The sequence below is a fragment of the Tursiops truncatus genome, chromosome 20, assembly GCF_011762595.2.
Source record: "Tursiops truncatus isolate mTurTru1 chromosome 20, mTurTru1.mat.Y, whole genome shotgun sequence".
Lineage (NCBI taxonomy): Eukaryota > Metazoa > Chordata > Mammalia > Artiodactyla > Delphinidae > Tursiops > Tursiops truncatus.
The window spans coordinates 27,207,192-27,223,276 of record NC_047053.1 but is presented as its reverse complement, the minus strand read 5'-3'; the positions used below and the strand labels follow the sequence as shown (position 1 = coordinate 27,223,276).

Here is a 16,085-nt window from a genome sequence, read left to right as displayed (position 1 = left end):
CAGAAACTAACACAACACTCTAAAACAACTATACCCCAACTAAAAAAACACAAAACACCTTGATGACCCTACCCTATGACCCCAAAATCCCACACCTGGAATCTTTCCTTAAAAAAAATACCACAGGCAGAGGTCTATATAAGAGTGCTCACTGGGGTACCATTTGAAACAAGACTCAAAGCAACGGCTGCTAAATCTATCGTAGACTCCATGGTCATACCAGTTTTGGAAAATGAGGCTGATTCTCCTGTACTGACATGGAAAACTTGCCATGATACAGAAAATAAAAGCGGTAGACCACTGTGGGTACGTGATGTCTATGTCCACATAATCCCATGGAAAAACTGGGAAGGATCCAGGCCAAACCTTTCAGCTGTGGAAGAGGGGAAGGTTTGTACATTGATCTTGTATCCTACAAACCCTCCCAAACTTGTTTTTTTCCTTATCTGCAAATAGGGATAGTCTTCCCTTTTTCCTTTTGGAAAGAGAGAGTTTTAAATTTCTTTAACAGAGATCCTCCAACTTGGCTGCCCACCAGCATCACTTGGGAGGCTTTTAAAATCTCACAGTGGTACCCAGAACAATTACATCAGAACCTGAGGGTGAAACCTGGGCATCGGGTTTGTTTTTTTTTTCCACTGTGCAGTCAAGTTGGGGAAGTCACTGTTCTGGAACAACCTGCACACGCCCGCAAAAAGGTGGTGGCAGATTTGGAGATTTGCTTTCTGTTCAACGTCCTTCACATAAAAATAAATAAATAAATAAAATGAAATGTGAGAAGGAAAAGAGGTTATGGGGGACGGGCACACTCAGGATAAGGCCCATTATCAGGAAATCAAGTCCCACCCAACAGATCACCTGCCACAGGAAGTGGGGCTGGGGTCTGAACACAGGTTTTCTCCTCGTCAGTAAAGTTATATTCTAATTCCTTATTATTCTAATCCCATTTCAGCAGGGCTTATAGCTGTGATTCCCATAGTATTCCAGCAATTCTCTGCTCTCAGGTAAAAGAGTAAATGGAATGGGATGGAGAGGAAGAAAAAGAATCCTATGTCTTAACTACCCATAGGGGGCAGTCTCCTCACTTTACACACCAAGGACCCAAGGCCACAGACTTACATTGGGGGGGGGGGGGGGGGGGGGGGGGGGTGTGTGTGTGTGTGTGTGTGTGTGTGTGTGTGTGTGTGTGTGTGTGTGTGTGTGTGTGTGTGTGTGTGTGTGTGTGTGTGTGTGTGTGTGTGTGTGTGTGTGTGTGTGTGTGTGTGTGTGTGTGTGTGTGTGTGTGTGTGTGTGTGTGTGTGTGTGTGTGTGTGTGTGTGTGTGTGTGTGTGTGTGTGTGTGTGTGTGTGTGTAAGGGGGGAGTTGCTACCAAGACATAAACTGCTTCTCAAAATAGCTGGAAGAAGCCCCCCCCCCCCTTTGGAAGTAAAAGCCAATCACAGGGGTCTGCTCTCCAGCAGGTGTCCCCATCCAACCCCCAGGATCTCAGAAGTTGGCTACACTACAATAGGGCAGAGGCCCAACACAAACCACCAGTCTAGCTCTGGTTCTGCACTCCACGAGGTCCACACCGCGACCCAGACCACAGCCCACCACGTCCCTGGCCTCCCCTGCCGCCTCATCTGTTCCGTTCCCAGCCCTAGTTCAGATTGAACGCACAGAACCAGCCGCCTGGGGCCATGACACGTGTTCCCTGCCTGCTGCTCTGTACCCAGGGACACCGCTGCCACCTGCCCACCTAACCCTGCCAGCCGAGCTCGGTCCCCAAGAGACTGAGGCACAAGCCCCCGGATCCACCATCTATAGCCCCCCCACCGCCCCCCAACAGGCTACTCAGCTAATGACAGCTCAGGAGACACGTTCTGCATTTCCAAGCCAGACAAATACCCCGTTGTTGTGCCAGAAGGGCCTCAGAGAAGGGGGGTGATGCTGCCACCGTGAAGCAGTGTCAGCCACCCCACAGGACCCTGAATGTCCCACCTGATCCCAGTGGCCACCACTCACCCCAGGGACTAGAGCTGGGGCGCCAGGAGCCGCTGCTTCTACGTGGGGAGCAGCAGTGGCCCCTCTTCTCCACGCCCACAGGGACAGGAACCGCCCGACAGGGAGAGCTCCAGGCGCTTGAGAAAAGAAGTATGAGATCCCCAGAAAGAAGGGGAACACAGGGCTCGTGTACTTCTTCCCAGCAACCAGGGGACCGTGAATAGCCTCAGGAGCCAGCTCCACCAAGAACAGAGCCAGGGGCCGCCGGGATCAGCAGACACCCCACCCAAAGGTGGCGGGTTCAGGAGGCTAGTGGGTTTCACCAAGGGCGCGGCGGCCTGGGGGCACCTCACGGGGAGCCCCACTTCTCACAAGTCAAGGAAAGTCCCTCACTTCCTCGGCCCTTCAACTTGGAAGGGCCCTACCTGAGGCAATTCACTCAGACAGACTTGTGCATCGGTAAGGCACCGTTTTCCCTGCTCCACCCGGTCTGATAGGCCTGGACAGGGGGTGCAGGATGTACCCACCTTCCCTGAATCCTGAAGGGGCTGCCTTCACGCACACACACAGCGGCAGCCCTCACGAGGCCCGCTGCTACCTTCCTTCTCTGGGCACAGACTCATGTATGAGCTGCTCTCTTTGCCCTGGTTTTGTGTGCATGTGGTTTTTTTTTTTCTTTTTTAAACCTGAACCTCTGAAGAGGTTTGTAGTGGCATTTAACACTGGAGGTCTAACGGCCTTCACACTCGCTCACTAGTGAAGATGGCCTCCTCCCCCAGGGCCTCCCACCCCAGGCCCAGGACACTCAGGCGCAGGAAAAACCTTGCAGAAGAATGCAGAGCCGGCCCTAGCACTGGTGGGGAGGAGACCTGGCTATTTTGAATCTGGCTGCCTGCTTATTTTTAGCAGGTCCATTTGCTGGGAAATAGATGCAGGCTGGCTGGCCGCCCAGTGGTCACACAGAGCTCAACGCAGGCACGTGCCACAGCCCCCCAAGGCTGCAGCATTCACCTGGGTCAGTCCAGGTCCTAAGAAGACGTCTTCCTTCACCCAGAGGAGCAGGCAGCTTCTCAGAACAGCTTACCTCCGGAGAAGTAATGGTCTCACTCCCAAGCGTGATGACCAGGGCAGTCACTGCAGTTTAGAGCCTTCTGCTAAATAAGAAGGCAGATCTTTGCGAGATTTACTAAACAAGAAAACAAAGAGTGTTGGTTCCATTAAATCAATTTGGCTGTGGTTATTGTGGGAAAAGAGCTGCGTGTGATTAATGATGGGGGGGGGGGAAATCGACCCTAAAACAAGAGCTTAGGGGGCCAAGAGCCTTACAAGTCCAGTGTGGGCTTGGGCCTGGCCAGTGAAGCCAGATCTACTCTATGATCCGGGTCTTAGTTGCGGCATGCATGCGGGATCCAGTTCCCCGACCAGGGATCGAACCCAGGCCCCCTACAATGGGAGCGCAGAGTCTTACCAGCGGGCCACCAGGGAAGTCCCTACTCTGTGTTCTGAGTGGGCTTTTAAACACTCTCCAAGAAATCTGAACATTTCTTCCATTATTCCAGCATTACATGTTCACTTTTGCTGAAGACGGTCCCTGGGTGTTCACCAACAGGGGGCGCAAGACAGCCCATCTCTGGAGTGTCCAGCACATCAAATTCTTGCTAAGGGGCTTCCCCTCTTGAAGGGGGCCTTCCAAGGACAGGGAACAGCTACATGACTCAGAACCTAAAGCCTAGCACTTGCTGCCGCTGCATTCAGAAAATAACGGCAGGCTGCTGGCTGGGCCCATGTCGTCCCCCACCTGCCCCCCACCCCAGAGGTCTTTACAAGACTACAAGGGTGTCTCTGGGTTTGTACAGGATGCATTTACCCAATTCCTCATCAGGTTGAGCTTCCGCACATACAAATACGTTTAAGTCGCTGCAAGAAAACGCTTCTGGCCACCAGAAGCTCACAGTCCGGATGGAGGAATCTCTCTCTCTCACACACAGATGCACCGAGCTGAGCCTGACTTCGGAAGTGGGCAAAGAGAACACAAGGAGGCTGTCTCAAGGAAGGCCATGACTTCCTTAGGCTGTAATGGTGGGCTAACAGCATAAATTAAGGTTCTAAACCCAAGATGCCTTGGGGGGTGGAGCGCGCAGCAGAGTAGAGCAGGATGAGTCCGGGAGCTGGAGCGGAATGGCTGGCAGGGCCGGACAAATGGTGTTTGACCTCTGCTGTCAGGACAACGGGAAGAAGCCGTGGCAGCTGTGGCACGGCCAAAGCAGCAGGTCGCAAGAGGCAAAGGCCTGAGCCGCCCCCGAGGGGGGACTGCAGTCCAGGACTGGTGGCCACTTAAGGCACAGGGGGCCCCTGAGCGCTGGAAACGTGACCAGTGTGACTGGGGGACTGAATCTTAAAGTTTATTTGATGTTAATGTACATCTTAAACAGCCGCATACAGCTGGTGGCTACCTAGTGGACAGCGCAGTGCTAGGTGGTGTCCCCGAAGACCTGAAGGAAACACAAGGGCTGGATAAACGCTGCAACGGCCAGCGCCTACCTTGCTGAGCAGAGCATGGTCCTGCCCCTGGGGGTGGGGGACGATGGTGAGCTGGGCCACTGACCCTCAGCAGCATGGCTGGGGCCCAGGAATCACAGCGCTGGGGCCATGCCTCAGGCGGCTGGTCTCGCCCAGCCGTGTTCACAGGGTTGTTACCTTCATCCTTAGGGGGCCTGGATGGGCTGTGACTCACGTTGGCACCCTAAAGACTCCAAATTAGCTCACAGTGAGGACTGTCCCCCACACCCTCCATTGTGATGGCCCAGCACAGCGGCCAGGGGAGCTAGACCAACCACACTGCCCGTTCTGGGTGGACCAGCTGTCCCACAAAAGTCACGGAACACTTCCAGTCTGCTTTCTGGGAGACCAGAGGCTTTGCCCAGTAACATCTGGGTGGGAGAACCTGCTCACTGAAGCCTCCTCCAACCAAAGCGGAAACTCGGGGTCCAGTACCTGAGCTCCAGGTAAGAAGAGTCAGAAACAAAAAAATCCCATCTGGACATGGTCTCAAATTAAGAGCTCTTCCTCCTCCAGCTCAATTGAAAATTAAACTTCCACTTAGGAAAACTCAAGAAATCAGGGACCCACGCAGGGTTAACTGCCCAACCTCTCTCCTCCTCCTCTGACCAAACCCACAGCCATCCAGTCTCACCAGGCTTCAGATGATATGGGAAAATCAGCATCTCCTACAAAGGACTTCCCATTGCTTCCCTTGGGGGTAGGGATGTGGTTCTTAAAAACGTGAAAGACTATGTCACATCTATCCTGCCCCTTATCCCTGGCTCCTGGCAACCTTCTTGCTTTACAAGTGAATTCTGACAGGTTTCTGAGGACAGTGATAGAGCAGGGGCCAGGAAACTGTTCCCAGGCACATGGAGTTCCCACCCATGACCACAGAACACAAGACTGCCCAAAAGGTATGCAGGTGTGCTCTGACAACACGCTCACCTGAAAGCTAATAAGGACGGCATGTGCCTTCAGAAGGAATCAGAAAAGATGCTGCTATGAGGCAAAAGACCCTTCCCACCACCATCTCGGGTGGGAAAAGCAAAGAGGTAAGACAATGGCTTTCCAAATGGCAGACAGTGCAATATGACCAATCCCATAAAGGCACATAACGTAATTTCTACTCAACAAACATTCATCGGTACCAACAGAGTACAAAGCTCGGTGCGACACAGACAGGAATCAACAAACGCACTGCCCTCTTTCAAGACTTTCAATTCCTTTGGGGGCAAAACCCCCAATGACCTCTGCTCCAGTGGGCCTGGTACTGCCACCCTCTGCCACAGCCCAAAAGTCAGGCAAACGTCCTGGCTGGGCCAGGAGGCGGGGGTAGGAATCAGGCCGCCAGACACCCCAAATTAGGATGTTCTAGTGTCCTGGGGTGAGAGATGAAAGGACGTTAGCCTTAATGGCAGTGCCATGGGAGCCAAGGGGGCTGGGGTGCCCCCTTCAGCATGCAGACTTTCATTCTCACCACGACTTGGTACCCAGGTCCAGATCCCCTCTCATTTCAACTACTCCTGAAGTAAAGGCCGGCCTTTTGCTGGTGTGGCAGAAGGGACCTGGGGGCCTGGTTGTCTCTGCCGTCTTTCCACCAACCCTCAGCCTTCAGCTGCACAGCTCCGACCCCTGCCTTCAAAGGGGCTTGTCCTTGGGCACAGATCAGCATGCTTCTGGTTGGCTGCCCACCCTCGCACACTTTCTCACCAAGACGAGGGAGTAAAACAAGAAAGGAGGGGGCACCAATCCAGGAAGCAACACAAGAGAAGGGGAGAAGGAAGTCCCAGGATGCAGGGGAAGCAGAGCCAGGGGACCGGGGATGCTTCCCAGGAGCGACTCGGAACTGCTGAGTTTGCAGTAAGTTTAAGCACGAGAGGAGCTTCCCGAGAGGAGCTTCCGGGCAATCGACCCGCAGTGGCCAAGGCCCAGGGGTGAGTCAGAGAACTGGTGAGACATACAAAGAAAACCAAGCTAAGGAAACAAAGGAAATTAACTAGGAGAAGAGAAGGGAGGGGGGAGACAAGAAAGGAAATAGGATTGCAGCCATAGCAATATTTAGATCACAACACTGTCATGTGACCAAATGTTGGGTTACCTCTATACTGAGAGGATGAGGGGGGAAAAAGTGTAGGAATGGGCCAAGTCCTTATCTTGCAGAGCAGAAAAACAAAACAGATAATATTTTTAAAAAGGAAGGAAGGAAAAAAAGGAGTAGTATACTATTTAGAAATACAGTCGGCCCTCCCTGTCTGTGGATGCAGAACCCGAGGACAGAGGCTGTAAGGGATTTGAGCATCCGCAGATTTAGGTTATCTGCGGGGGTCCTGGAACAAACGCCCCAGGAGACCAAGAGTCAACTGTGTAGAGGTAAGTGGCAGGGAGGCCGGCTGCCTCTAGAAGAGAACAGGACAGGGTGGGGAAGCACTCCAAGCAAAGGGCTGTTCTTTCAAAGCTTACCAGAGTCAAAAGTCAAATCTGTCTACAAGCAACGCTTTGACAGAAAATTAATACGTTCTTAAGTATTACCTACAATGGATGCTCTACTACCATACAACTTTATGTTTCTTGTTAACCATTGTAACAAATATGTATTAGTGCCAATTCATCTTTTTTTTTTTTTTTTTTTTTTTACGGTACGCGGGCCTCTCACTGCTCTGGCCTCTCCGTTGCGGAGCACAGGCTCCGGATGCGCAGGCTCAGCGGCCACGGCTCACGGGCCCAGCCGCTCTGCAGCATGTGGGATCTCCCCGGACCAGGGCACGAACCCATGTCCCCTGCATCAGCAGGCGGACTCTCAACCACTGAGCCACCAGGGAGGCCCCCAATTCATCTATGCACAAACTTATACTGCTTTATTTTCCCATAATAACTGATACCAACCTTCCTTCAGAAAACCCCCAACTGCCCCGCTGACATACAGTAACACTCAGAAAGAGAACATGCTTACTGACAGCTAGACCCTTTCAGAGACAAGGCATATGATCCCCCCACCCCGGTGAGGTCACACCAACCCCCCAGGGCTAGCCATTTAATAAAGATTTTAATACCCGCAGCGAGCCAGGTTCCACTGGGGTTGGGGGCAGGGAGGTGGGGGAGCCCTCCAGAAGCAAAGGTGGAAGGAGGGGTAGGGAGTCACATTTCAGATGAGATAATACCGCAAGGAAGCCGGAACCTGCAGCCTCTCTCAACAGATTCAGACAGCTGAGCCCTAGGCATCCCCTGCACGTAATGAATTAACCAGACTCCTGTGCATCCAGAATGGTACTAGTTGGGAGAGCTGAGAAAGCCAATCACTTTCTGTGTTGCGTAGATTAAACGAGGAACCCAGGCTGACGAAGGCTGGATCAAGTGTGCCTGGGAGAGGGGGAGCTTTAGACAGAATGGTCAAGGAAGGTCTCTCTGCAGAGGTGGCAGGAGAGTGAACAGCAAGGAGCGGCTCTGCCAAGATCCTGAGAGGACAGGGAAAGGAGAGGGGGAGAAGGTTCCAGCGGGGAGAAGACGTGCCAGCAACCTAAGGCAGGAACAAGCCTGGCTGACTCAAGAGACAGCAAGAAGGGGAGGCAAAGACGAGGCTGGAGGGCCGCTGCCAGAGAAACTGCTCCCCAGCATCGCTGCGCAGAAGCCATGCTGAAGGTTATGAACCTGGAAGACCAGGTTCACCCAACTCCCTCCAGAGAGGGGGACCGACTTGCCCGAAAAGCCAGGGGACTGTAGTTTCTGAATGAACAGAAGTCGACTGCAGCGTCCGCTCCAGGACAGAGTGCCTCTGTGGCTGGTAGCATGGCGGGCACGTACTGTGAGCCAACAGAGGTTGGCTCTGAGTTCTCAGCAAATGCATCTGCCAGGAAGCCCTGGGGTCGTTAGCCCTGGAGGACCGCAGCTAAGCCCTCACCCACAGTGCCTCCACACCCTCAAGTGCATCTGTCCCAATAAGGTGGCCCAGCCACCCTCCGGGGGTGGGGGTGGGGTTGCGGATGGAGGACAGAGACAGACAGACACACACACAGAAGTCCCTGCCACTTCTTTGAATCGGACTTTGCGAAAACAACCTTGTTCTCCAGCCAACGTAAACCATAGGCAACAGAGGACCTTATATGGCTCTAAGCTTTCTTAATCAGAAACAAGAGAGATGGGCTGGAGCTGGCAGCTCCAAGTTAGAGGAAAGAAGGGACAAGAAAGGGGGGAGAATGGAGGGCAGCGAGAAACAAAACTTGTTTGTCAAACCCCTTTTTCATATCTCTTCAGCCTCAGTGGCTTCCCAGTAAGAATTCCTGCTGAAGGGCATGGGTTTGCCTTCTCTCGTGGTTTTATTTTGGCTTAAGTCAGAGGATGCCAGTTATGAGGCTGCCGCGGATTCATAGTTTTACAGAGTTTTTAGTGGCCTGTCCTCAGGCTGGGTGACTTCCCACGAAGACAGAACTAATGTGATTTCCTGAGAAATCGGCTGCTGGGTCGTCCTTCCCTAGGACAGCAATCCTGACCTAGGAGTGCCGGCTCACTGGGCTGCCTCGGTCACATGCCTGCCTGGCCCGGGAGGCAGGGGTGGGTCCTTGCCACAGGTCCAGATAGAAAAAGCAGCCCAGGGACCTCTTAAGTGACCGCACACACATATACATCCCCCATGACAGTCTCTAGGGTGGCTTTATTCTCCTTCCTCCCCTGATTAGGAGAGGCAGCAGCTCTGGCACCAGGACCTGCCCCGTACACTGAAGCCACATGCACTTGGCCCTCCTAAAGGATACCACCTGCTAAAAATAGCATGATAGCACATGCTTGGCTGGGCGGGCCTCACCAAAGTCAAAGGACAAAGCAAGGAGGTTAGTCTCAGCATGGCCTCTCCTCACTAGAGACAGAGCTCAGGCCCATCCCAGTGCAGCTCAGGGCAAGCCACTCCTCTCTCTCAGGAGGGGCAGGAAGGGGGAGGGGCAGGAGATCTGTCTTCCCAGCCAAGGCTGGAGGGAAGGGGGGGGCAGGGCAGCGTGCTGAGAGCTGAGGGCTGGGCTTGAAGGGATCCTGCTGCCTGCTCCAACAGGGAGCAAGCCAAGCTACTCTCAGGCGATGGCCTGTTGAGGCCAGGGGATGGTCTCGAAACCCTGTGTGAGGTCTGACAGGCCACACTATTACTAGCCAGGGAATGAGTGACTTCAAGGCTGCCTTTTCAACCAGGTGATCAAACTAAGCCAGAGTCTCAAGAGCAGTTCTCCAGGCCCTAAGGCATGGTTATGCAGCTCCAAGGCACTGGACGGTTGCGTAATTCTGATAAAATACTTGCCTTAAAGATCCTTAACTTCTGTTTCCTGTAAAATGATAACATCCAAAGAAATGGGATACAAATACCTCCCTCCTAGGGCTGAATGAGGCTGTAATGACCTAACAGTCTGACTCAGTTTGTGGGATTTTATTCTTTTAAAAACCCAGTTTCACTTTCTGGATGAGGATGGAGGGGTAATGGGGCAGTTAACAAGAAACAGCCTCTAAGCAGGGAGCTAGAGATACTGAACCCTGATCTAAGCCCCAAGACAGCCCAGTCCTGTGCCCTGGGATCAGCTTACCTTCCTTAGGGCCTCTGTTTCCACATACACAAACTAGAAATTCTTTTTTTTTTTAATTAATTAATTTATCTTTGGCTGCATTGGGTCTTCATTGCGCACGGGCTTTCTCTAGTTGCTACTCTTCATTGTGGTGCGTGGGCTTCTCACTGCGGTGGCTTCTCTGGTTGCGGAGCACGGGCTCTAGGCGCGAGGGCTTTAGTAGTTGTGCCTCGTGGGGTCAGTAGTTGTGGCTCGTGGGCTCTAGAGTGCAGGCTCAGTAGTTGTGGCGCACGGGCTTAGCTGCTTCTCAGCATGTGGGATCTTCCCAGACCAGGGCTCGAACCCGGTCCCCTGCATTGACAGGCAGATTCGTAACCACTGTGCCATCAGGAAAGTCCACAAACTAGGAATTCTTAACCTCATAGGATTGAGAGAGAATAAAAAGGGAATAACGTGCAAAAACCCTGCCAAATTATCAGGTATACGGTAGGTACTCAGTAAGTGTCTGTTATGCATCTTCTGCTGTTGGGGTCCAAAGAAAGAGTTCACATTATATGCCAAAGGCCAGTCTAGTAGGGTTCAAACTAAGCACACCCAGGACTAGATGAGGGGCATCTGGAAATAGAGCGCACTCCCCAGAGCCGGCTCCACACCAACACTTCGGGATCCCCACTGGGGACCAACTCTCCCCGAGGCCTTCAGTAAAGCCAGGCCTCCTAACACTGAGATGGACCGGAGGAGCAGAATGAAAATGACGCTTGTCCGCAAGGTGTCTGCAACCTGGTTCAGCAGAGGGCCCACACTGAGACCTGCAGGAAGTCATCAGGTGAGTGAAGGACCAAATAGCAAGTCTCCTGACGTAACGACCAAGCCAGTGAGCACTGGCCTTGGAGAAGTAGCGAGGACCTTTACACTGATAAACAGGCTCTCAAGCGAAAACGGCTTTCCAAAGGCTTAGCGTCTGGCCCCTTCACTTCACACTCCCATCCCCAGAGCCCTCACTACACTCCTTTCTCAAACTGTTTCATAATTGATCACTGCCCTCCAAGCTGGCAGGCCGGAACTTGCTCTGAACATGCCATGGAGAGGACTGATAAATAACTTGTCACCAAAGCTGTTGGGTGTGTGGAATATGGAAGACTAAGCCCAAACACATGATGCTTTACAAGGCGAGACAATGAAGCTTTTAGAGTTGGGCAAAGAACTAAGTCCAGTGCTGTCCGACAGAGCTTTATGTGATGATGAAAATGTTCCAGAACCTGCACTGTCCAGTACTGCAGCCACTGGCCACATGAAGCTACTGAGCACTTGAAATGTGACTACTGTCACCAAGGAACTAATTTTTTAATTTTACTTAATGCTTTAAAAAAGTTATATTTAACTAGCTACACATAACTAGTAGCTACCCTATAGGACAAGGCAGCTCTAGACCCTCAACCCTAAAGACAGACTGAGGAGAATAAAGATATTGTAAAAAATAAAAATATTTAGTACAGTAGCACCTTAGAGTTAAATGAACTTCCAATGCACCTAAAACAGTGGGTTGTCATTTTTTTCTTAGACTTCGGCTTGTACTACCCAGGCACCCCCAGCCCAAACACACCCTGCCTCCCATACACAACCTGCGGCAACTCTACCTCCCAGCAGCCTAAGGGGCTGACTAACTCCAGGGGTTAAGATTGTGCTCTTAGGGGCACAGTCTGAATGCCTTTGGTGTTGACCAATCTTCTTTCACCAGCTAAAGAAACTAAGACCCTGAGGGCCAACAGACCTGCCTGGAACCCCAGCCAGGTTTCAACCCTGAAAGCGGCACCCAGATCTCAACCTCCACTCCACCCACAACCCCCAATCCAGGGCTCTTGCTAGCTAAGTCCAGGGTGAAACAAGCCTCATCAGCCCTCAGCACTGCATACCTTTACTTCCAGAACTCTTCTGAGGCCCTGCTTTGTTCCTAAGTACACGGGCCTCAGTGAGGACCGGCTAAGTGAAGGCAGCCAGGCTGTACGACCAGATGGGGACAGAATGTTTACTGTCAACTGTTGCAAACTTATCAAACCGAGCTGCAGAGACACTCAAGATGGCAAGAACTGGACAGAACAAAGACCACTTAGTAGAACCATTTAGGAAGAGGAAAAGGACACCTCGAAAGTTCCTTATAACTGAAAGCCAGTCCTCAGAATGCTGAATGATAACACACATTCCTTTACTGCAACAATCTGCTTAGAAAGCAACAGAAAGATTAGGTGAAAAGCCCATGGACTTGATGACTCCTTGTCCTTCTCACAAAAGCCCTCTAGTTCAAGTCCAAACCCACACTTGTCGGTTTCTCTATCCCTCTATTTGTATTTTTTATTTGCCACTGAAACAATCCCGAATGAACTCTAGCTTCACCCTCAACTGCACTCAGAGGTGTCAGGATTAAAGGATTAGGGAGGCGTTTGCTTGTAACTCACCTCCCAGAGTAACTATCAAGGAAGAGGTGTCCCCTAAATTTTAGTTTCCATGTCCCCACCAGCTATTTCTCCAGCTACTCTGTCCTACCCGAAACACTGTCACTGTTTTACACGGCCCAAGTTTAAAACTAGGTACGAGGGCCAGCAGGTTTGCTCGGTGGAAATGCCACACACAAAGGGTACTTGATGTCAAACGATCAAAGGTGAAACCTGTGTGAGACATTACACCAGAAAGGGATGTGGAAGAAACAACCTGCCCTAGAAATGAAGGTTTAGGATTAAAATACATCCCACAAAGATCAGCAACTCAAATAGCATGAAATGATTTCAGTGGGATAAGAGGCCCGTAAGGACCCACCACCACCTGCCCAGAGCAGAGGGAAACTCCCTAGCGGGGTAAGCTGAAGGTACTAAGTCACACCCAAAACTTCCCCACAAGAGCACAGCGGTCCAGACTGCAGAGAAGCCCATTCATTCTAGACTCACAGGGAAGATGAGGAAGGAGGAGCCTGGGGAGAATGGGCTGGAAGGCACCAGCTCACCAGGCACATGGGGTGCTGTAGGCTTGAGCCAGGAGGCTGGCTGGCAAAGTGTGGGGAAGCCAATTTGTTTTCCCCCTCCTTCCAACCAAGTTTCCAGGTCAGAGGTTGGGGAGTAGGGTACTTTTATTAGAATTCAAGTCACTTCACAGATTCAAGGGAAACTTAAAGTCAGTCTCAGAGACTCTTTAAGAAAGAGGGAAAAAAAGAAATCAATGCTTGAGCAGCCATCGTGTACCAGGCACAGTGCCATGCCCCACGAATATTATCGCAATTTGTCTTTAGGATGGGAGAACACCGAAAAGCCTAAAACTAGCCTTCACCCACAAACGATGGTTATGACCTGGCCTGGGTTCAAAGCCCAAGAATAACTGGGGTTACCAGGTAGAGCAAAACAAATGACTTTAAAATACTGATGCTGAGCAACCTTATACTGGAGACACATCCCCGTGGCACCTGAGCAGCCACTTCCAACAGACACCTTCACTGCCGCCCTGCAGTGGCCAAGTCTGAGTGTACTTCCTAGAAACAGCTGGGAGGAGGAAATGATAGTCACACAAAGGGCTCCAGCTAGACACTCACAGGCTGGGAGGGGATCAGTTACCTGCAACTTCTGGGCCATCACCTGACAAAACATATGACAATAGAGCCTATTTAATCCAGGTAGGCACAAAGGCTTCAAAGATTTGCATACTTGTAGGACGCAGAGAACCTACTCTAGCCTAGGGCCATTCTTCATCTGAGAATATACCCAGGAATTACTACCCAGAACCCACAAAACTAGTTTTGAGGTTCAAGAGGAAAGGTTCAACACAAGTCAGAAAAGCTCCCCCAAAATTACTTCACTTGCTTCCAGTGCTGAGAAAATCTTAAATAATCAGCAGGTGAACCACCTGAACTTCAAGAAAAGAGGAACTGATAAATGGTCAAATCATGCTGCCCTCTCTGCATTTCAAAGATGCTCTGTACCTTTAAGAGCAAAGAGGGTGGGTGGTGCTTACTAAGAGCCCAAACTTCTAAATAGAATTAAAAAAAAAAAAAAAAAACTAATCCGGGAAGGACTTAGTTACAATAACAGGGTAGCAAAGTAAGGTCACTAGCTGCCAGAATTAATAGCTTCTTGTGAATGGTGCTTCTTGATCAATAATTTCGACAAACGGGGTGGGGGGCTTGGATAGCAAACCAACAGATATGACTGTACCAAGTGTCCAGCAACCCAGATTTCCCTGCAGGAAATAAATTTAAACACCAAGCAGCCTGAACTTCATAGGGGAAAGATGGCTAGTTTAACCTAATTGTCCTGCCCACACACCCCACCCGACCTGAGAGGCCTCCTCTCACACCTGGAGTTAAGTGCACCGGGTTTGTGTTAGTAGAGGCCGGGGGGCAAGAAGGCGCCAGCCAACCTCTGCATCTCCGCGGAGAAGGGAGACCGCGAAACGCCCAGGGCTTCCAAGCAGTCCCAGGTCTATTCGGCACCACCCAACACACCAACAGCTCCTATCCGTCTCTTGTGCCTTCCTTGGAGGGGAAATGGGAGGAACCGCACCCAAGGGCACAAAATAGTAAAACTGGTGAAAGCCTGCCCAAATACACTTTGATCCAGAACCCCGAAACCAGCGTGGTCCCTCCGGCCCGAGGACCAGAGGTGGGTGCAGGCGGAGCCCGACACGTGACCCACAAACCCGCGGGCATTAAGTCAGCGGGCACACGGGACAGGACAGCCTCCGCCTCTCCGACACCCTTTAAGGGGCTGCAAAAGCTAATCCTCTTGAGAGACACCAAGCCTTTCACATCGGGAAACGGTTTCCCTCCGCCCGCAACAAGGTTCCAATCACGACCTATCTCCTAGCTCATCCTCCCGGCTCTGCAAACCGAGCCCCTTCCCCTGGTTCGCCGCACTGAACTCCCAGGGGCAGAGAGACCAGCTCTAGTCTGCCACCGCCGGCCTCGATGGGGAGCACCCCCGGGCGATATAAAGGGGCCCAGAAGTTGGGTGAGGTTCCTGAAGTGACCAATTCAACTCAGTGGGGAAGGAGTGCCCGCAGGCCTTGGGACACTTCCTCGCCCTTGTGAACACCTGGCCCTGCCCACAGCCCGCCCGCCGGCGCCTCTCCCGGCTCAGACTGGGTACACACGACCTTTGAAAAGTAAACGCGTGTGGGGTTGGGCGACCTTGGGTGGAACGCACTCAGGTCCGTCTCTCGGGAGAGTGTGTGCGCTCGGGGAAAGTTAAGCCGCAGAGGGGCATCCCGGGCGTCGCGCCCTCGCTTCCCGCCCCCGAGGATGGTGACGCGCGTAGGGGACACCGCGCGGCTGCGGAGCGCGGCCCCAGCCAAGCACAAGCGATTTGTCAGCAAGAACCCGGCGGCGAAGGACGAGGGGGCGCGCAGGCGACGAAAGAGAAAGGGCCTGCTTGACAGCAGGCGACGGGCCGGAACCCCTCTGCACGCCCTCAGCGTCGGGAGCCTCGCACCCCGTGAGTCCTGGAGCACGCGACGCACCCTGCACCTGCACCCTAGGATCACCATCACCCCAACGGCGCCGCCCTCGGGGCCCCGGCAGGTGGTCCCCAGTTCAGCCGCTCCCTGCGGCCCCAACTTACCAGCTCCTCGGCGACCGTCAGGATGCAGAGTCCTCGCGCCGCCGCCGCCCCCTGGCCCCTCGGCCCCCGCCTCTGCCCCGCCTCAGCCCCTCTGCCAGGCCGGTCCCGCAGCGTTGCACTCCGGCCGCTCCCCCACGTGCTCACCCAGACCCGTGGAACACAGAGACATTAAATACTGAGGACGCGCAGAGACGTGCCCGCGGCGCGACGCAAGGCCCCGCCCCCCGCCCTCGTGCCCCCGCGCCTTCCCGGCTCACCTGCGCGTGCGCGCCGCCGGCCGCTCCCGCCAGCGCCTCTGCCAGCTGCGCCAGAGGGGGCGCGGTCTAGAGTGTTCCGCCAACATCCCGCCCCCGCCGCCCGCAGCCGGGCCTTGCTCAGGCTCTCGCGAGATGAGCTGTAATCTCGGTTGGGCTCGGGAGAGAGGCCT

The 16,085-nt window shown here is 52.9% G+C and overlaps 1 protein-coding gene across 2 annotated transcripts in view; it reads right to left on the bottom strand.

The window, feature by feature from the left end:
• The window catches only part of AKAP1 (A-kinase anchoring protein 1), a 35,567-nt gene extending 19,743 nt beyond the window's left edge, over window positions 1-15,824 (bottom strand). The window contains exon 1 of one of the 2 annotated variants that reach the window (XM_073797866.1): window positions 15,659-15,824. The gene's annotated coding sequence lies outside the window, so the exon portion shown is untranslated. The remainder of the gene's footprint in view (window positions 1-15,658) is intronic. The other variant, XM_033846801.2, reaches the window with a different exon arrangement.
• Window positions 15,825-16,085: the final 261 nt, after the last annotated feature.